We start from the raw sequence: 18,133 nt of genomic DNA on the forward strand, positions 1-18,133 counted from the left end.
GCAGGTGCACTTGCCGCCATGCTCCAAGGAGTGAATTGGGGGCGGATACATTTTTTCTCCAGCTTTGTTAGTTCTTCCTCAGCCTCGCTTCTTCTTTCCTAGCCTCGTTAGCGCAGTAGGTAGCGCGTCAGTCTCATAATCTGAAGGTCGTGAGTTCGACCCTCACACGGGGCAGCAGAAGCTTTTTGAAAAGATTGACGAGCCCCCAAAAGATGCTCAAACGCTCTTTCCTTATTCACTCGCATGCTGAGCACACCCCCTACCTGAAAATAGTATTGGCACATGACTCTTACAGGTCATCCCTAGTTGATTCAAGCTGTGCTTTTTCTTTTGTAAATTCGCGTGTACACAGCAAGTTGTGTTGCATCCAATTCAATTCTCTCCACTGACCGTTCAGTCAATACCTTGATGGCGTCTGTATTGACACCTCTACTGAGACATCAAGCTGCCTCTTTGGAGCATGTTCGCTCCCAGATCAAACTGCAGTGTCGTGGTGCCAACACAGAATAATGGACCACGTCGGACACTTTTCACTTTTGATTCTTTTTGATTCACTTTTGATGACACGCTTTTGAATACCTGATCACCTGGAATTGGTACCAGCTTGAAGTTAATAGTGAGTAGACTTATGGAGATTCATTTATTTGAATTTTCTTCTCAAGCCATTTGCAACTCAGAAGCAATGACACTTGTGCACTCATCATTGAGCTTGAGTAAGTCCAAGGAATTGATCTCTATGTTACTCTCGCTCCGCCGAGCTGCGATGGCTGAGAGGTTAAGGCGTTGGACTTGAAATCCAATGGGGTTTCCCCGCGCAGGTTCGACTCCTGCTTGCAGCGTGAGTGTCTTGTTGGGCGTGTGGAAAGAGAGAGTGTGCTCTCTTCCTGCTAGCCAGTTTTAAATATGCTTCTCATGCCATTTGCAACTTTGTGCTGCCAAACTTTAGCAGTCCTAACTGATCCTGAAATAGTCCCAGGAATTGAGTTACAAATGGCTGCTTCGTCGTTACAATGTGTTGGCATGGAAATGCAGTGGGGTCTCTTGCAGCGTAGAGGATTAACTTGCCTCTCTAATGTGATTTGTGATGAGACCTTATGCCACCAGTGGGGAGAGCTTGCACTCACAGGTGCTTCATCCAAAGATCTTCATGCAACATAGCGATGTCTTGTTTCAGGTAAAAGAAAAAGTGCCACATTCTTTCATGGCCGGTCACTGGTTGCTCCGCCTTGCGCTAAAAGAGGGTCTCCCCGTCGGGGAATCGAACCCCGGTCTTCCGCGTGACAGGCGGAGATACTATCCACTATACTAACGAGGACACGTGCTGTGTCTCGCAGTGATGCTGAGTCAGGTGACGTGCACTTGTCCCCTTGATTTTAAAGTACTCTGAATCATTGTGCCTGCAAGGAGGTGGTAAAAAGAACACATTGTGGTGATATTGACTCACTGTTGCCACTCCTCTTTTACCATCGTCAGTTTGTGGACTTATGATAGGAAAAACTCAAAGAATCTTGGTGACCTACAGGTTTGATTCATCTGCCTTCCTAATTAAGTCATGCGAACCATTTGCTGCAAAATTGGCTTTAGCTACATTGGCAATTCATTTTGTCTTCGTATTCCAGTGCATTGTACCGAACTGCAATATCCATCTTAGATCAACTGAGATTTTGCATTTCTCTCTTTCCCACATGCAAGTTCTGAATTTCTTGGCACACATTACTGCTTTGCATCTACTAAAAGCACTCCAGAGAAAGCTTCACTTCATACCTTCATGAGGTAGGTGTCGTTTGTACTTGTATTTTGGTGGTATTTTTGTTTTTTTTTTGTTTGTGTGCGTTGTTTGTCTACTCTTGGAACATCCTGTGATTGGTTAGGGTAGGATTAGAGTTTAATTACGTTGGCCTCAGATTCTGGTTAATTCCAGGCTTCTTGTGCTAACCTTGTTGTTTGTTAGCTGTTGTTGGCAGTAATTAGTTGCTGCAGGTGCACTTGCCGCCATGCTCCAAGGAGTGAATTGGGGGCGGATACATTTTTTCTCCAGCTTTGTTAGTTCTTCCTCAGCCTCGCTTCTTCTTTCCTAGCCTCGTTAGCGCAGTAGGTAGCGCGTCAGTCTCATAATCTGAAGGTCGTGAGTTCGACCCTCACACGGGGCAGCAGAAGCTTTTTGAAAAGATTGACGAGCCCCCAAAAGATGCTCAAACGCTCTTTCCTTATTCACTCGCATGCTGAGCACACCCCCTACCTGAAAATAGTATTGGCACATGACTCTTACAGGTCATCCCTAGTTGATTCAAGCTGTGCTTTTTCTTTTGTAAATTCGCGTGTACACAGCAAGTTGTGTTGCATCCAATTCAATTCTCTCCACTGACCGTTCAGTCAATACCTTGTTGGCGTCTGTATTGACACCTCTACTGAGACATCAAGCTGCCTCTTTGGAGCATGTTCGCTCCCAGATCAAACTGCAGTGTCGTGGTGCCAACACAGAATAATGGACCACGTCGGACACTTTTCACTTTTGATTCTTTTTGATTCACTTTTGATGACACGCTTTTGAATACCTGATCACCTGGAATTGGTACCAGCTTGAAGTTAATAGTGAGTAGACTTATGGAGATTCATTTATTTGAATTTTCTTCTCAAGCCATTTGCAACTCAGAAGCAATGACACTTGTGCACTCATCATTGAGCTTGAGTAAGTCCAAGGAATTGATCTCTATGTTACTCTCGCTCCGCCGAGCTGCGATGGCCGAGAGGTTAAGGCGTTGGACTTGAAATCCAATGGGGTTTCCCCGCGCAGGTTCGACTCCTGCTTGCAGCGTGAGTGTCTTGTTGGGCGTGTGGAAAGAGAGAGTGTGCTCTCTTCCTGCTAGCCAGTTTTAAATATGCTTCTCATGCCATTTGCAACTTTGTGCTGCCAAACTTTAGCAGTCCTAACTGATCCTGAAATAGTCCCAGGAATTGAGTTACAAATGGCTGCTTCGTCGTTACAATGTGTTGGCATGGAAATGCAGTGGGGTCTCTTGCAGCGTAGAGGATTAACTTGCCTCTCTAATGTGATTTGTGATGAGACCTTATGCCACCAGTGGGGAGAGCTCGCACTCACAGGTGCTTCATCCAAAGATCTTCATGCAACATAGCGATGTCTTGTTTCAGGTAAAAGAAAAAGTGCCACATTCTGTCATGGCCGGTCACTGGTTGCTCCGCCTTGCGCTAAAAGAGGGTCTCCCCGTCGGGGAATCGAACCCCGGTCTTCCGCGTGACAGGCGGAGATACTATCCACTATACTAACGAGGACACGTGCTGTGTCTCGCAGTGATGCTGAGTCAGGTGACGTGCACTTGTCCCCTTGATTTTAAAGTACTCTGAATCATTGTGCCTGCAAGGAGGTGGTAAAAAGAACACATTGTGGTGATATTGACTCACTGTTGCCACTCCTCTTTTACCATCGTCAGTTTGTGGACTTATGATAGGAAAAACTCAAAGAATCTTGGTGACCTACAGGTTTGATTCATCTGCCTTCCTAGTTAAGTCATGCGAACCATTTGCTGCAAAATTGGCTTTAGCTACATTGGCAATTCATTTTGTCTTCGTATTCCAGTGCATTGTACCGAACTGCAATATCCATCTTAGATCAACTGAGATTTTGCATTTCTCTCTTTCCCACATGCAAGTTCTGAATTTCTTGGCACACATTACTGCTTTGCATCTACTAAAAGCACTCCAGAGAAAGCTTCACTTCATACCTTCATGAGGTAGGTGTCGTTTGTACTTGTAGTTTGGTGGTATTTTTGTTTTTTTTTTTGTTTGTGTGCGTTGTTTGTCTACTCTTGGAACATCCTGTGATTGGTTAGGGTAGGATTAGAGTTTAATTACGTTGGCCTCAGATTCTGGTTAATTCCAGGCTTCTTGTGCTAACCTTGTTGTTTGTTAGCTGTTGTTGGCAGTAATTAGTTGCTGCAGGTGCACTTGCCGCCATGCTCCAAGGAGTGAATTGGGGGCGGATACATTTTTTCTCCAGCTTTGTTAGTTCTTCCTCAGCCTCGCTTCTTCTTTCCTAGCCTCGTTAGCGCAGTAGGTAGCGCGTCAGTCTCATAATCTGAAGGTCGTGAGTTCGACCCTCACACGGGGCAGCAGAAGCTTTTTGAAAAGATTGACGAGCCCCCAAAAGATGCTCAAACGCTCTTTCCTTATTCACTCGCATGCTGAGCACACCCCCTACCTGAAAATAGTATTGGCACATGACTCTTACAGGTCATCCCTAGTTGATTCAAGCTGTGCTTTTTCTTTTGTAAATTCGCGTGTACACAGCAAGTTGTGTTGCATCCAATTCAATTCTCTCCACTGACCGTTCAGTCAATACCTTGATGGCGTCTGTATTGACACCTCTACTGAGACATCAAGCTGCCTCTTTGGAGCATGTTCGCTCCCAGATCAAACTGCAGTGTCGTGGTGCCAACACAGAATAATGGACCACGTCGGACACTTTTCACTTTTGATTCTTTTTGATTCACTTTTGATGACACGCTTTTGAATACCTGATCACCTGGAATTGGTACCAGCATGAAGTTAATAGTGAGTAGACTTATGGAGATTCATTTATTTGAATTTTCTTCTCAAGCCATTTGCAACTCAGAAGCAATGACACTTGTGCACTCATCATTGAGCTTGAGGAAGTCCAAGGAATTGATCTCTATGTTACTCTCGCTCCGCCGAGCTGCGATGGCCGAGAGGTTAAGGCGTTGGACTTGAAATCCAATGGGGTTTCCCCGCGCAGGTTCGACTCCTGCTTGCAGCGTGAGTGTCTTGTTGGGCGTGTGGAAAGAGAGAGTGTGCTCTCTTCCTGCTAGCCAGTTTTAAATATGCTTCTCATGCCATTTGCAACTTTGTGCTGCCAAACTTTAGCAGTCCTAACTGATCCTGAAATAGTCCCAGGAATTGAGTTACAAATGGCTGCTTCGTCGTTACAATGTGTTGGCATGGAAATGCAGTGGGGTCTCTTGCAGCGTAGAGGATTAACTTGCCTCTCTAATGTGATTTGTGATGAGACCTTATGCCACCAGTGGGGAGAGCTCGCACTCACAGGTGCTTCATCCAAAGATCTTCATGCAACATAGCGATGTCTTGTTTCAGGTAAAAGAAAAAGTGCCACATTCTGTCATGGCCGGTCACTGGTTGCTCCGCCTTGCGCTAAAAGAGGGTCTCCCCGTCGGGGAATCGAACCCCGGTCTTCCGCGTGACAGGCGGAGATACTATCCACTATACTAACGAGGACACGTGCTGTGTCTCGCAGTGATGCTGAGTCAGGTGACGTGCACTTGTCCCCTTGATTTTAAAGTACTCTGAATCATTGTGCCTGCAAGGAGGTGGTAAAAAGAACACATTGTGGTGATATTGACTCACTGTTGCCACTCCTCTTTTACCATCGTCAGTTTGTGGACTTATGATAGGAAAAACTCAAAGAATCTTGGTGACCTACAGGTTTGATTCATCTGCCTTCCTAGTTAAGTCATGCGAACCATTTGCTGCAAAATTGGCTTTAGCTACATTGGCAATTCATTTTGTCTTCGTATTCCAGTGCATTGTACCGAACTGCAATATCCATCTTAGATCAACTGAGATTTTGCATTTCTCTCTTTCCCACATGCAAGTTCTGAATTTCTTGGCACACATTACTGCTTTGCATCTACTAAAAGCACTCCAGAGAAAGCTTCACTTCATACCTTCATGAGGTAGGTGTCGTTTGTACTTGTATTTTGGTGGTATTTTTGTTTTTTTTTTTTGTTTGTGTGCGTTGTTTGTCTACTCTTGGAACATCCTGTGATTGGTTAGGGTAGGATTAGAGTTTAATTACGTTGGCCTCAGATTCTGGTTAATTCCAGGCTTCTTGTGCTAACCTTGTTGTTTGTTAGCTGTTGTTGGCAGTAATTAGTTGCTGCAGGTGCACTTGCCGCCATGCTCCAAGGAGTGAATTGGGGGCGGATACATTTTTTCTCCAGCTTTGTTAGTTCTTCCTCAGCCTCGCTTCTTCTTTCCTAGCCTCGTTAGCGCAGTAGGTAGCGCGTCAGTCTCATAATCTGAAGGTCGTGAGTTCGACCCTCACACGGGGCAGCAGAAGCTTTTTGAAAAGATTGACGAGCCCCCAAAAGATGCTCAAACGCTCTTTCCTTATTCACTCGCTTGCTGAGCACACCCCCTACCTGAAAATAGTATTGGCACATGACTCTTACAGGTCATCCCTAGTTGATTCAAGCTGTGCTTTTTCTTTTGTAAATTCGCGTGTACACAGCAAGTTGTGTTGCATCCAATTCAATTCTCTCCACTGACCGTTCAGTCAATACCTTGTTGGCGTCTGTATTGACACCTCTACTGAGACATCAAGCTGCCTCTTTGGAGCATGTTCGCTCCCAGATCAAACTGCAGTGTCGTGGTGCCAACACAGAATAATGGACCACGTCGGACACTTTTCACTTTTGATTCTTTTTGATTCACTTTTGATGACACGCTTTTGAATACCTGATCACTTGGAATTGGTACCAGCTTGAAGTTAATAGTGAGTAGACTTATGGAGATTCATTTATTTGAATTTTCTTCTCAAGCCATTTGCAACTCAGAAGCAATGACACTTGTGCACTCATCATTGAGCTTGAGGAAGTCCAAGGAATTGATCTCTATGTTACTCTCGCTCCGCCGAGCTGCGATGGCCGAGAGGTTAAGGCGTTGGACTTGAAATCCAATGGGGTTTCCCCGCGCAGGTTCGACTCCTGCTTGCAGCGTGAGTGTCTTGTTGGGCGTGTGGAAAGAGAGAGTGTGCTCTCTTCCTGCTAGCCAGTTTTAAATATGCTTCTCATGCCATTTGCAACTTTGTGCTGCCAAACTTTAGCAGTCCTAACTGATCCTGAAATAGTCCCAGGAATTGAGTTACAAATGGCTGCTTCGTCGTTACAATGTGTTGGCATGGAAATGCAGTGGGGTCTCTTGCAGAGTAGAGGATTAACTTGCCTCTCTAATGTGATTTGTGATGAGACCTTATGCCACCAGTGGGGAGAGCTTGCACTCACAGGTGCTTCATCCAAAGATCTTCATGCAACATAGCGATGTCTTGTTTCAGGTAAAAGAAAAAGTGCCACATTCTTTCATGGCCGGTCACTGGTTGCTCCGCCTTGAGCTAAAAGAGGGTCTCCCCGTCGGGGAATCGAACCCCGGTCTTCCGCGTGACAGGCGGAGATACTATCCACTATACTAACGAGGACACGTGCTGTGTCTCGCAGTGATGCTGAGTCAGGTGACGTGCACTTGTCCCCTTGATTTTAAAGTACTCTGAATCATTGTGCCTGCAAGGAGGTGGTAAAAAGAACACATTGTGGTGATATTGACTCACTGTTGCCACTCCTCTTTTACCATCATCAGTTTGTGGACTTATGATAGGAAAAACTCAAAGAATCTTGGTGACCTACAGGTTTGATTCATCTGCCTTCCTAGTTAAGTCATGCGAACCATTTGCTGCAAAATTGGCTTTAGCTACATTGGGAATTCATTTTGTCTTCGTATTCCAGTGCATTGTACCGAACTGCAATATCCATCTTAGATCAACTGAGATTTTGCATTTCTCTCTTTCCCACATGCAAGTTCTGAATTTCTTGGCACACATTACTGCTTTGCATCTACTAAAAGCACTCCAGAGAAAGCTTCACTTCATACCTTCATGAGGTAGGTGTCGTTTGTACTTGTATTTTGGTGGTATTTTTGTTTTTTTTTTTGTTTGTGTGCGTTGTTTGTCTACTCTTGGAACATCCTGTGATTGGTTAGGGTAGGATTAGAGTTTAATTACGTTGGCCTCAGATTCTGGTTAATTCCAGGCTTCTTGTGCTAACCTTGTTGTTTGTTAGCTGTTGTTGGCAGTAATTAGTTGCTGCAGGTGCACTTGCCGCCATGCTCCAAGGAGTGAATTGGGGGCGGATACATTTTTTCTCCAGCTTTGTTAGTTCTTCCTCAGCCTCGCTTCTTCTTTCCTAGCCTCGTTAGCGCAGTAGGTAGCGCGTCAGTCTCATAATCTGAAGGTCGTGAGTTCGACCCTCACACGGGGCAGCAGAAGCTTTTTGAAAAGATTGACGAGCCCCCAAAAGATGCTCAAACGCTCTTTCCTTATTCACTCGCATGCTGAGCACACCCCCTACCTGAAAATAGTATTGGCACATGACTCTTACAGGTCATCCCTAGTTGATTCAAGCTGTGCTTTTTCTTTTGTAAATTCGCGTGTACACAGCAAGTTGTGTTGCATCCAATTCAATTCTCTCCACTGACCGTTCAGTCAATATCTTGATGGCGTCTGTATTGACACCTCTACTGAGACATCAAGCTGCCTCTTTGGAGCATGTTCGCTCCCAGATCAAACTGCAGTGTCGTGGTGCCAACACAGAATAATGGACCACGTCGGACACTTTTCACTTTTGATTCTTTTTGATTCACTTTTGATGACACGCTTTTGAATACCTGATCACCTGGAATTGGTACCAGCTTGAAGTTAATAGTGAGTAGACTTATGGAGATTCATTTATTTGAATTTTCTTCTCAAGCCATTTGCAACTCAGAAGCAATGACACTTGTGCACTCATCATTGAGCTTGAGGAAGTCCAAGGAATTGATCTCTATGTTACTCTCGCTCCGCCGAGCTGCGATGGCCGAGAGGTTAAGGCGTTGGACTTGAAATCCAATGGGGTTTCCCCGCGCAGGTTCGACTCCTGCTTGCAGCGTGAGTGTCTTGTTGGGCGTGTGGAAAGAGAGAGTGTGCTCTCTTCCTGCTAGCCAGTTTTAAATATGCTTCTCATGCCATTTGCAACTTTGTGCTGCCAAACTTTAGCAGTCCTAACTGATCCTGAAATAGTCCCAGGAATTGAGTTACAAATGGCTGCTTCGTCGTTACAATGTGTTGGCATGGAAATGCAGTGGGGTCTCTTGCAGCGTAGAGGATTAACTTGCCTCTCTAATGTGATTTGTGATGAGACCTTATGCCACCAGTGGGGAGAGCTCGCACTCACAGGTGCTTCATCCAAAGATCTTCATGCAACATAGCGATGTCTTGTTTCAGGTAAAAGAAAAAGTGCCACATTCTTTCATGGCCGGTCACTGGTTGCTCCGCCTTGCGCTAAAAGAGGGTCTCCCCGTCGGGGAATCGAACCCCGGTCTTCCGCGTGACAGGCGGAGATACTATCCACTATACTAACGAGGACACGTGCTGTGTCTCGCAGTGATGCTGAGTCAGGTGACGTGCACTTGTCCCCTTGATTTTAAAGTACTCTGAATCATTGTGCCTGCAAGGAGGTGGTAAAAAGAACACATTGTGGTGATATTGACTCACTGTTGCCACTCCTCTTTTACCATCGTCAGTTTGTGGACTTATGATAGGAAAAACTCAAAGAATCTTGGTGACCTACAGGTTTGATTCATCTGCCTTCCTAGTTAAGTCATGCAAACCATTTGCTGCAAAATTGGCTTTAGCTACATTGGCAATTCATTTTGTCTTTGTATTCCAGTGCATTGTACCGAACTGCAATATCCATCTTAGATCAACTGAGATTTTGCATTTCTCTCTTTCCCACATGCAAGTTCTGAATTTCTTGGCACACATTACTGCTTTGCATCTACTAAAAGCACTCCAGAGAAAGCTTCACTTCATACCTTCATGAGGTAGGTGTCGTTTGTCCTTGTATTTTGGTGGTATTTTTGTTTTTTTTTTTGTTTGTGTGCGTTGTTTGTCTACTCTTGGAACATCCTGTGATTGGTTAGGGTAGGATTAGAGTTTAATTACGTTGGCCTCAGATTCTGGTTAATTCCAGGCTTCTTGTGCTAACCTTGTTGTTTGTTAGCTGTTGTTGGCAGTAATTAGTTGCTGCAGGTGCACTTGCCGCCATGCTCCAAGGAGTGAATTGGGGGCGGATACATTTTTTCTCCAGCTTTGTTAGTTCTTCCTCAGCCTCGCTTCTTCTTTCCTAGCCTCGTTAGCGCAGTAGGTAGCGCGTCAGTCTCATAATCTGAAGGTCGTGAGTTCGACCCTCACACGGGGCAGCAGAAGCTTTTTGAAAAGATTGACGAGCCCCCAAAAGATGCTCAAACGCTCTTTCCTTATTCACTCGCATGCTGAGCACACCCCCTACCTGAAAATAGTATTGGCACATGACTCTTACAGGTCATCCCTAGTTGATTCAAGCTGTGCTTTTTCTTTTGTAAATTCGCGTGTACACAGCAAGTTGTGTTGCATCCAATTCAATTCTCTCCACTGACCGTTCAGTCAATATCTTGATGGCGTCTGTATTGACACCTCTACTGAGACATCAAGCTGCCTCTTTGGAGCATGTTCGCTCCCAGATCAAACTGCAGTGTCGTGGTGCCAACACAGAATAATGGACCACGTCGGACACTTTTCACTTTTGATTCTTTTTGATTCACTTTTGATGACACGCTTTTGAATACCTGATCACCTGGAATTGGTACCAGCTTGAAGTTAATAGTGAGTAGACTTATGGAGATTCATTTATTTGAATTTTCTTCTCAAGCCATTTGCAACTCAGAAGCAATGACACTTGTGCACTCATCATTGAGCTTGAGGAAGTCCAAGGAATTGATCTCTATGTTACTCTCGCTCCGCCGAGCTGCGAAGGCCGAGAGGTTAAGGCGTTGGACTTGAAATCCAATGGGGTTTCCCCGCGCAGGTTCGACTCCTGCTTGCAGCGTGAGTGTCTTGTTGGGCGTGTGGAAAGAGAGAGTGTGCTCTCTTCCTGCTAGCCAGTTTTAAATATGCTTCTCATGCCATTTGCAACTTTGTGCTGCCAAACTTTAGCAGTCCTAACTGATCCTGAAATAGTCCCAGGAATTGAGTTACAAATGGCTGCTTCGTCGTTACAATGTGTTGGCATGGAAATGCAGTGGGGTCTCTTGCAGCGTAGAGGATTAACTTGCCTCTCTAATGTGATTTGTGATGAGACCTTATGCCACCAGTGGGGAGAGCTCGCACTCACAGGTGCTTCATCCAAAGATCTTCATGCAACATAGCGATGTCTTGTTTCAGGTAAAAGAAAAAGTGCCACATTCTTTCATGGCCGGTCACTGGTTGCTCCGCCTTGCGCTAAAAGAGGGTCTCCCCGTCGGGGAATCGAACCCCGGTCTTCCGCGTGACAGGCGGAGATACTATCCACTATACTAACGAGGACACGTGCTGTGTCTCGCAGTGATGCTGAGTCAGGTGACGTGCACTTGTCCCCTTGATTTTAAAGTACTCTGAATCATTGTGCCTGCAAGGAGGTGGTAAAAAGAACACATTGTGGTGATATTGACTCACTGTTGCCACTCCTCTTTTACCATCGTCAGTTTGTGGACTTATGATAGGAAAAACTCAAAGAATCTTGGTGACCTACAAGTTTGATTCATCTGCCTTCCTAGTTAAGTCATGCAAACCATTTGCTGCAAAATTGGCTTTAGCTACATTGGCAATTCATTTTGTCTTCGTATTCCAGTGCATTGTACCGAACTGCAATATCCATCTTAGATCAACTGAGATTTTGCATTTCTCTCTTTCCCACATGCAAGTTCTGAATTTCTTGGCACACATTACTGCTTTGCATCTACTAAAAGCACTCCAGAGAAAGCTTCACTTCATACCTTCATGAGGTAGCTGTCGTTTGTACTTGTATTTTGGTGGTATTTTTGTTTTTTTTTGTTTGTGTGCGTTGTTTGTCTACTCTTGGAACATCCTGTGATTGGTTAGGGTAGGATTAGAGTTTAATTACGTTGGCCTCAGATTCTGGTTAATTCCAGGCTTCTTGTGCTAACCTTGTTGTTTGTTAGCTGTTGTTGGCAGTAATTAGTTGCTGCAGGTGCACTTGCCGCCATGCTCCAAGGAGTGAATTGGGGGCGGATACATTTTTTCTCCAGCTTTGTTAGTTCTTCCTCAGCCTCGCTTCTTCTTTCCTAGCCTCGTTAGCGCAGTAGGTAGCGCGTCAGTCTCATAATCTGAAGGTCGTGAGTTCGACCCTCACACGGGGCAGCAGAAGCTTTTTGAAAAGATTGACGAGCCCCCAAAAGATGCTCAAACGCTCTTTCCTTATTCACTCGCATGCTGAGCACACCCCCTACCTGAAAATAGTATTGGCACATGACTCTTACAGGTCATCCCTAGTTGATTCAAGCTGTGCTTTTTCTTTTGTAAATTCGCGTGTACACAGCAAGTTGTGTTGCATCCAATTCAATTCTCTCCACTGACCGTTCAGTCAATATCTTGATGGCGTCTGTATTGACACCTCTACTGAGACATCAAGCTGCCTCTTTGGAGCATGTTCGCTCCCAGATCAAACTGCAGTGTCGTGGTGCCAACACAGAATAATGGACCACGTCGGACACTTTTCACTTTTGATTCTTTTTGATTCACTTTTGATGACACGCTTTTGAATACCTGATCACCTGGAATTGGTACCAGCTTGAAGTTAATAGTGAGTAGACTTATGGAGATTCATTTATTTGAATTTTCTTCTCAAGCCATTTGCAACTCAGAAGCAATGACACTTGTGCACTCATCATTGAGCTTGAGGAAGTCCAAGGAATTGATCTCTATGTTACTCTCGCTCCGCCGAGCTGCGATGGCCGAGAGGTTAAGGCGTTGGACTTGAAATCCAATGGGGTTTCCCCGCGCAGGTTCGACTCCTGCTTGCAGCGTGAGTGTCTTGTTGGGCGTGTGGAAAGAGAGAGTGTGCTCTCTTCCTGCTAGCCAGTTTTAAATATGCTTCTCATGCCATTTGCAACTTTGTGCTGCCAAACTTTAGCAGTCCTAACTGATCCTGAAATAGTCCCAGGAATTGAGTTACAAATGGCTGCTTCGTCGTTACAATGTGTTGGCATGGAAATGCAGTGGGGTCTCTTGCAGCGTAGAGGATTAACTTGCCTCTCTAATGTGATTTGTGATGAGACCTTATGCCACCAGTGGGGAGAGCTCGCACTCACAGGTGCTTCATCCAAAGATCTTCATGCAACATAGCGATGTCTTGTTTCAGGTAAAAGAAAAAGTGCCACATTCTTTCATGGCCGGTCACTGGTTGCTCCGCCTTGCGCTAAAAGAGGGTCTCCCCGTCGGGGAATCGAACCCCGGTCTTCCGCGTGACAGGCGGAGATACTATCCACTATACTAACGAGGACACGTGCTGTGTCTCGCAGTGATGCTGAGTCAGGTGACGTGCACTTGTCCCCTTGATTTTAAAGTACTCTGAATCATTGTGCCTGCAAGGAGGTGGTAAAAAGAACACATTGTGGTGATATTGACTCACTGTTGCCACTCCTCTTTTACCATCGTCAGTTTGTGGACTTATGATAGGAAAAACTCAAAGAATCTTGGTGACCTACAAGTTTGATTCATCTGCCTTCCTAGTTAAGTCATGCAAACCATTTGCTGCAAAATTGGCTTTAGCTACATTGGCAATTCATTTTGTCTTCGTATTCCAGTGCATTGTACCGAACTGCAATATCCATCTTAGATCAACTGAGATTTTGCATTTCTCTCTTTCCCACATGCAAGTTCTGAATTTCTTGGCACACATTACTGCTTTGCATCTACTAAAAGCACTCCAGAGAAAGCTTCACTTCATACCTTCATGAGGTAGCTGTCGTTTGTACTTGTATTTTGGTGGTATTTTTGTTTTTTTTTGTTTGTGTGCGTTGTTTGTCTACTCTTGGAACATCCTGTGATTGGTTAGGGTAGGATTAGAGTTTAATTACGTTGGCCTCAGATTCTGGTTAATTCCAGGCTTCTTGTGCTAACCTTGTTGTTTGTTAGCTGTTGTTGGCAGTAATTAGTTGCTGCAGGTGCACTTGCCGCCATGCTCCAAGGAGTGAATTGGGGGCGGATACATTTTTTCTCCAGCTTTGTTAGTTCTTCCTCAGCCTCGCTTCTTCTTTCCTAGCCTCGTTAGCGCAGTAGGTAGCGCGTCAGTCTCATAATCTGAAGGTCGTGAGTTCGACCCTCACACGGGGCAGCAGAAGCTTTTTGAAAAGATTGACGAGCCCCCAAAAGATGCTCAAACGCTCTTTCCTTATTCACTCGCATGCTGAGCACACCCCCTACCTGAAAATAGTATTGGCACATGACTCTTACAGGTCATCCCTAGTTGATTCAAGCTGTGCTTTTTCTTTTGTAAATTCGCGTGTACACAGCAAGTTGTGTTGCATCCAATTCAATTCTCTCCACTGACCGTTCAGTCAATATCTTGATGGCGTCTGTATTGACACCTCTACTGAGACATCAAGCTGCCTCTTTGGAGCATGTTCGCTCCCAGATCAAACTGCAGTGTCGTGGTGCCAACACAGAATAATGGACCACGTCGGACACTTTTCACTTTTGATTCTTTTTGATTCACTTTTGATGACACGCTTTTGAATACCTGATCACCTGGAATTGGTACCAGCTTGAAGTTAATAGTGAGTAGACTTATGGAGATTCATTTATTTGAATTTTCTTCTCAAGCCATTTGCAACTCAGAAGCAATGACACTTGTGCACTCATCATTGAGCTTGAGGAAGTCCAAGGAATTGATCTCTATGTTACTCTCGCTCCGCCGAGCTGCGATGGCCGAGAGGTTAAGGCGTTGGACTTGAAATCCAATGGGGTTTCCCCGCGCAGGTTCGACTCCTGCTTGCAGCGTGAGTGTCTTGTTGGGCGTGTGGAAAGAGAGAGTGTGCTCTCTTCCTGCTAGCCAGTTTTAAATATGCTTCTCATGCCATTTGCAACTTTGTGCTGCCAAACTTTAGCAGTCCTAACTGATCCTGAAATAGTCCCAGGAATTGAGTTACAAATGGCTGCTTCGTCGTTACAATGTGTTGGCATGGAAATGCAGTGGGGTCTCTTGCAGCGTAGAGGATTAACTTGCCTCTCTAATGTGATTTGTGATGAGACCTTATGCCACCAGTGGGGAGAGCTCGCACTCACAGGTGCTTCATCCAAAGATCTTCATGCAACATAGCGATGTCTTGTTTCAGGTAAAAGAAAAAGTGCCACATTCTTTCATGGCCGGTCACTGGTTGCTCCGCCTTGCGCTAAAAGAGGGTCTCCCCGTCGGGGAATCGAACCCCGGTCTTCCGCGTGACAGGCGGAGATACTATCCACTATACTAACGAGGACACGTGCTGTGTCTCGCAGTGATGCTGAGTCAGGTGACGTGCACTTGTCCCCTTGATTTTAAAGTACTCTGAATCATTGTGCCTGCAAGGAGGTGGTAAAAAGAACACATTGTGGTGATATTGACTCACTGTTGCCACTCCTCTTTTACCATCGTCAGTTTGTGGACTTATGATAGGAAAAACTCAAAGAATCTTGGTGACCTACAAGTTTGATTCATCTGCCTTCCTAGTTAAGTCATGCAAACCATTTGCTGCAAAATTGGCTTTAGCTACATTGGCAATTCATTTTGTCTTCGTATTCCAGTGCATTGTACCGAACTGCAATATCCATCTTAGATCAACTGAGATTTTGCATTTCTCTCTTTCCCACATGCAAGTTCTGAATTTCTTGGCACACATTACTGCTTTGCATCTACTAAAAGCACTCCAGAGAAAGCTTCACTTCATACCTTCATGAGGTAGCTGTCGTTTGTACTTGTATTTTGGTGGTATTTTTGTTTTTTTTTGTTTGTGTGCGTTGTTTGTCTACTCTTGGAACATCCTGTGATTGGTTAGGGTAGGATTAGAGTTTAATTACGTTGGCCTCAGATTCTGGTTAATTCCAGGCTTCTTGTGCTAACCTTGTTGTTTGTTAGCTGTTGTTGGCAGTAATTAGTTGCTGCAGGTGCACTTGCCGCCATGCTCCAAGGAGTGAATTGGGGGCGGATACATTTTTTCTCCAGCTTTGTTAGTTCTTCCTCAGCCTCGCTTCTTCTTTCCTAGCCTCGTTAGCGCAGTAGGTAGCGCGTCAGTCTCATAATCTGAAGGTCGTGAGTTCGACCCTCACACGGGGCAGCAGAAGCTTTTTGAAAAGATTGACGAGCCCCCAAAAGATGCTCAAACGCTCTTTCCTTATTCACTCGCATGCTGAGCACACCCCCTACCTGAAAATAGTATTGGCACATGACTCTTACAGGTCATCCCTAGTTGATTCAAGCTGTGCTTTTTCTTTTGTAAATTCGCGTGTACACAGCAAGTTGTGTTGCATCCAATTCAATTCTCTCCACTGACCGTTCAGTCAATATCTTGATGGCGTCTGTATTGACACCTCTACTGAGACATCAAGCTGCCTCTTTGGAGCATGTTCGCTCCCAGATCAAACTGCAGTGTCGTGGTGCCAACACAGAATAATGGACCACGTCGGACACTTTTCACTTTTGATTCTTTTTGATTCACTTTTGATGACACGCTTTTGAATACCTGATCACCTGGAATTGGTACCAGCTTGAAGTTAATAGTGAGTAGACTTATGGAGATTCATTTATTTGAATTTTCTTCTCAAGCCATTTGCAACTCAGAAGCAATGACACTTGTGCACTCATCATTGAGCTTGAGGAAGTCCAAGGAATTGATCTCTATGTTACTCTCGCTCCGCCGAGCTGCGATGGCCGAGAGGTTAAGGCGTTGGACTTGAAATCCAATGGGGTTTCCCCGCGCAGGTTCGACTCCTGCTTGCAGCGTGAGTGTCTTGTTGGGCGTGTGGAAAGAGAGAGTGTGCTCTCTTCCTGCTAGCCAGTTTTAAATATGCTTCTCATGCCATTTGCAACTTTGTGCTGCCAAACTTTAGCAGTCCTAACTGATCCTGAAATAGTCCCAGGAATTGAGTTACAAATGGCTGCTTCGTCGTTACAATGTGTTGGCATGGAAATGCAGTGGGGTCTCTTGCAGCGTAGAGGATTAACTTGCCTCTCTAATGTGATTTGTGATGAGACCTTATGCCACCAGTGGGGAGAGCTCGCACTCACAGGTGCTTCATCCAAAGATCTTCATGCAACATAGCGATGTCTTGTTTCAGGTAAAAGAAAAAGTGCCACATTCTTTCATGGCCGGTCACTGGTTGCTCCGCCTTGCGCTAAAAGAGGGTCTCCCCGTCGGGGAATCGAACCCCGGTCTTCCGCGTGACAGGCGGAGATACTATCCACTATACTAACGAGGACACGTGCTGTGTCTCGCAGTGATGCTGAGTCAGGTGACGTGCACTTGTCCCCTTGATTTTAAAGTACTCTGAATCATTGTGCCTGCAAGGAGGTGGTAAAAAGAACACATTGTGGTGATATTGACTCACTGTTGCCACTCCTCTTTTACCATCGTCAGTTTGTGGACTTATGATAGGAAAAACTCAAAGAATCTTGGTGACCTACAAGTTTGATTCATCTGCCTTCCTAGTTAAGTCATGCAAACCATTTGCTGCAAAATTGGCTTTAGCTACATTGGCAATTCATTTTGTCTTCGTATTCCAGTGCATTGTACCGAACTGCAATATCCATCTTAGATCAACTGAGATTTTGCATTTCTCTCTTTCCCACATGCAAGTTCTGAATTTCTTGGCACACATTACTGCTTTGCATCTACTAAAAGCACTCCAGAGAAAGCTTCACTTCATACCTTCATGAGGTAGCTGTCGTTTGTACTTGTATTTTGGTGGTATTTTTGTTTTTTTTTGTTTGTGTGCGTTGTTTGTCTACTCTTGGAACATCCTGTGATTGGTTAGGGTAGGATTAGAGTTTAATTACGTTGGCCTCAGATTCTGGTTAATTCCAGGCTTCTTGTGCTAACCTTGTTGTTTGTTAGCTGTTGTTGGCAGTAATTAGTTGCTGCAGGTGCACTTGCCGCCATGCTCCAAGGAGTGAATTGGGGGCGGATACATTTTTTCTCCAGCTTTGTTAGTTCTTCCTCAGCCTCGCTTCTTCTTTCCTAGCCTCGTTAGCGCAGTAGGTAGCGCGTCAGTCTCATAATCTGAAGGTCGTGAGTTCGACCCTCACACGGGGCAGCAGAAGCTTTTTGAAAAGATTGACGAGCCCCCAAAAGATGCTCAAACGCTCTTTCCTTATTCACTCGCATGCTGAGCACACCCCCTACCTGAAAATAGTATTGGCACATGACTCTTACAGGTCATCCCTAGTTGATTCAAGCTGTGCTTTTTCTTTTGTAAATTCGCGTGTAC

At 45.0% G+C, this 18,133-nt stretch overlaps 28 non-coding genes across 28 annotated transcripts; 19 read left to right on the forward strand and 9 right to left on the reverse strand.

Moving 5' to 3' along the window:
* The first annotated feature begins 101 nt into the window (after positions 1-101).
* On the forward strand, positions 102-174 carry trnam-cau (transfer RNA methionine (anticodon CAU)). The gene has a single exon. It is a non-coding gene; the product is annotated as a tRNA-Met (tRNA).
* Positions 175-757: 583 nt separating this feature from the next.
* On the forward strand, positions 758-839 carry trnas-uga (transfer RNA serine (anticodon UGA)). Its single transcript has one exon. It is a non-coding gene; the product is annotated as a tRNA-Ser (tRNA).
* A 404-nt stretch (positions 840-1,243) lies between these two features.
* Positions 1,244-1,315, reverse strand: trnad-guc (transfer RNA aspartic acid (anticodon GUC)). The gene has a single exon. It is a non-coding gene; the product is annotated as a tRNA-Asp (tRNA).
* A 762-nt stretch (positions 1,316-2,077) lies between these two features.
* trnam-cau (transfer RNA methionine (anticodon CAU)) lies at positions 2,078-2,150 on the forward strand. Its single transcript has one exon. It is a non-coding gene; the product is annotated as a tRNA-Met (tRNA).
* A 583-nt stretch (positions 2,151-2,733) lies between these two features.
* On the forward strand, positions 2,734-2,815 carry trnas-uga (transfer RNA serine (anticodon UGA)). Its single transcript has one exon. It is a non-coding gene; the product is annotated as a tRNA-Ser (tRNA).
* A 404-nt stretch (positions 2,816-3,219) lies between these two features.
* trnad-guc (transfer RNA aspartic acid (anticodon GUC)) lies at positions 3,220-3,291 on the reverse strand. Its single transcript has one exon. It is a non-coding gene; the product is annotated as a tRNA-Asp (tRNA).
* Positions 3,292-4,054: 763 nt separating this feature from the next.
* Positions 4,055-4,127, forward strand: trnam-cau (transfer RNA methionine (anticodon CAU)). The gene has a single exon. It is a non-coding gene; the product is annotated as a tRNA-Met (tRNA).
* A 583-nt stretch (positions 4,128-4,710) lies between these two features.
* trnas-uga (transfer RNA serine (anticodon UGA)) lies at positions 4,711-4,792 on the forward strand. Its single transcript has one exon. It is a non-coding gene; the product is annotated as a tRNA-Ser (tRNA).
* Positions 4,793-5,196: 404 nt separating this feature from the next.
* On the reverse strand, positions 5,197-5,268 carry trnad-guc (transfer RNA aspartic acid (anticodon GUC)). The gene has a single exon. It is a non-coding gene; the product is annotated as a tRNA-Asp (tRNA).
* Positions 5,269-6,032: 764 nt separating this feature from the next.
* On the forward strand, positions 6,033-6,105 carry trnam-cau (transfer RNA methionine (anticodon CAU)). Its single transcript has one exon. It is a non-coding gene; the product is annotated as a tRNA-Met (tRNA).
* Positions 6,106-6,688: 583 nt separating this feature from the next.
* trnas-uga (transfer RNA serine (anticodon UGA)) lies at positions 6,689-6,770 on the forward strand. The gene has a single exon. It is a non-coding gene; the product is annotated as a tRNA-Ser (tRNA).
* Positions 6,771-7,174: 404 nt separating this feature from the next.
* Positions 7,175-7,246, reverse strand: trnad-guc (transfer RNA aspartic acid (anticodon GUC)). The gene has a single exon. It is a non-coding gene; the product is annotated as a tRNA-Asp (tRNA).
* Positions 7,247-8,009: 763 nt separating this feature from the next.
* On the forward strand, positions 8,010-8,082 carry trnam-cau (transfer RNA methionine (anticodon CAU)). The gene has a single exon. It is a non-coding gene; the product is annotated as a tRNA-Met (tRNA).
* A 583-nt stretch (positions 8,083-8,665) lies between these two features.
* Positions 8,666-8,747, forward strand: trnas-uga (transfer RNA serine (anticodon UGA)). The gene has a single exon. It is a non-coding gene; the product is annotated as a tRNA-Ser (tRNA).
* Positions 8,748-9,151: 404 nt separating this feature from the next.
* trnad-guc (transfer RNA aspartic acid (anticodon GUC)) lies at positions 9,152-9,223 on the reverse strand. The gene has a single exon. It is a non-coding gene; the product is annotated as a tRNA-Asp (tRNA).
* A 763-nt stretch (positions 9,224-9,986) lies between these two features.
* Positions 9,987-10,059, forward strand: trnam-cau (transfer RNA methionine (anticodon CAU)). Its single transcript has one exon. It is a non-coding gene; the product is annotated as a tRNA-Met (tRNA).
* Positions 10,060-10,642: 583 nt separating this feature from the next.
* On the forward strand, positions 10,643-10,724 carry trnas-uga (transfer RNA serine (anticodon UGA)). The gene has a single exon. It is a non-coding gene; the product is annotated as a tRNA-Ser (tRNA).
* A 404-nt stretch (positions 10,725-11,128) lies between these two features.
* trnad-guc (transfer RNA aspartic acid (anticodon GUC)) lies at positions 11,129-11,200 on the reverse strand. The gene has a single exon. It is a non-coding gene; the product is annotated as a tRNA-Asp (tRNA).
* A 761-nt stretch (positions 11,201-11,961) lies between these two features.
* On the forward strand, positions 11,962-12,034 carry trnam-cau (transfer RNA methionine (anticodon CAU)). Its single transcript has one exon. It is a non-coding gene; the product is annotated as a tRNA-Met (tRNA).
* A 583-nt stretch (positions 12,035-12,617) lies between these two features.
* On the forward strand, positions 12,618-12,699 carry trnas-uga (transfer RNA serine (anticodon UGA)). Its single transcript has one exon. It is a non-coding gene; the product is annotated as a tRNA-Ser (tRNA).
* A 404-nt stretch (positions 12,700-13,103) lies between these two features.
* On the reverse strand, positions 13,104-13,175 carry trnad-guc (transfer RNA aspartic acid (anticodon GUC)). Its single transcript has one exon. It is a non-coding gene; the product is annotated as a tRNA-Asp (tRNA).
* A 761-nt stretch (positions 13,176-13,936) lies between these two features.
* On the forward strand, positions 13,937-14,009 carry trnam-cau (transfer RNA methionine (anticodon CAU)). Its single transcript has one exon. It is a non-coding gene; the product is annotated as a tRNA-Met (tRNA).
* Positions 14,010-14,592: 583 nt separating this feature from the next.
* Positions 14,593-14,674, forward strand: trnas-uga (transfer RNA serine (anticodon UGA)). Its single transcript has one exon. It is a non-coding gene; the product is annotated as a tRNA-Ser (tRNA).
* Positions 14,675-15,078: 404 nt separating this feature from the next.
* Positions 15,079-15,150, reverse strand: trnad-guc (transfer RNA aspartic acid (anticodon GUC)). The gene has a single exon. It is a non-coding gene; the product is annotated as a tRNA-Asp (tRNA).
* A 761-nt stretch (positions 15,151-15,911) lies between these two features.
* On the forward strand, positions 15,912-15,984 carry trnam-cau (transfer RNA methionine (anticodon CAU)). The gene has a single exon. It is a non-coding gene; the product is annotated as a tRNA-Met (tRNA).
* Positions 15,985-16,567: 583 nt separating this feature from the next.
* Positions 16,568-16,649, forward strand: trnas-uga (transfer RNA serine (anticodon UGA)). The gene has a single exon. It is a non-coding gene; the product is annotated as a tRNA-Ser (tRNA).
* A 404-nt stretch (positions 16,650-17,053) lies between these two features.
* trnad-guc (transfer RNA aspartic acid (anticodon GUC)) lies at positions 17,054-17,125 on the reverse strand. The gene has a single exon. It is a non-coding gene; the product is annotated as a tRNA-Asp (tRNA).
* A 761-nt stretch (positions 17,126-17,886) lies between these two features.
* trnam-cau (transfer RNA methionine (anticodon CAU)) lies at positions 17,887-17,959 on the forward strand. Its single transcript has one exon. It is a non-coding gene; the product is annotated as a tRNA-Met (tRNA).
* The last annotated feature ends 174 nt before the right edge of the window (positions 17,960-18,133 follow it).

Source organism: Brachyhypopomus gauderio, chromosome 3 (genome assembly GCF_052324685.1).
Source record: "Brachyhypopomus gauderio isolate BG-103 chromosome 3, BGAUD_0.2, whole genome shotgun sequence".
NCBI lineage: Eukaryota > Metazoa > Chordata > Actinopteri > Gymnotiformes > Hypopomidae > Brachyhypopomus > Brachyhypopomus gauderio.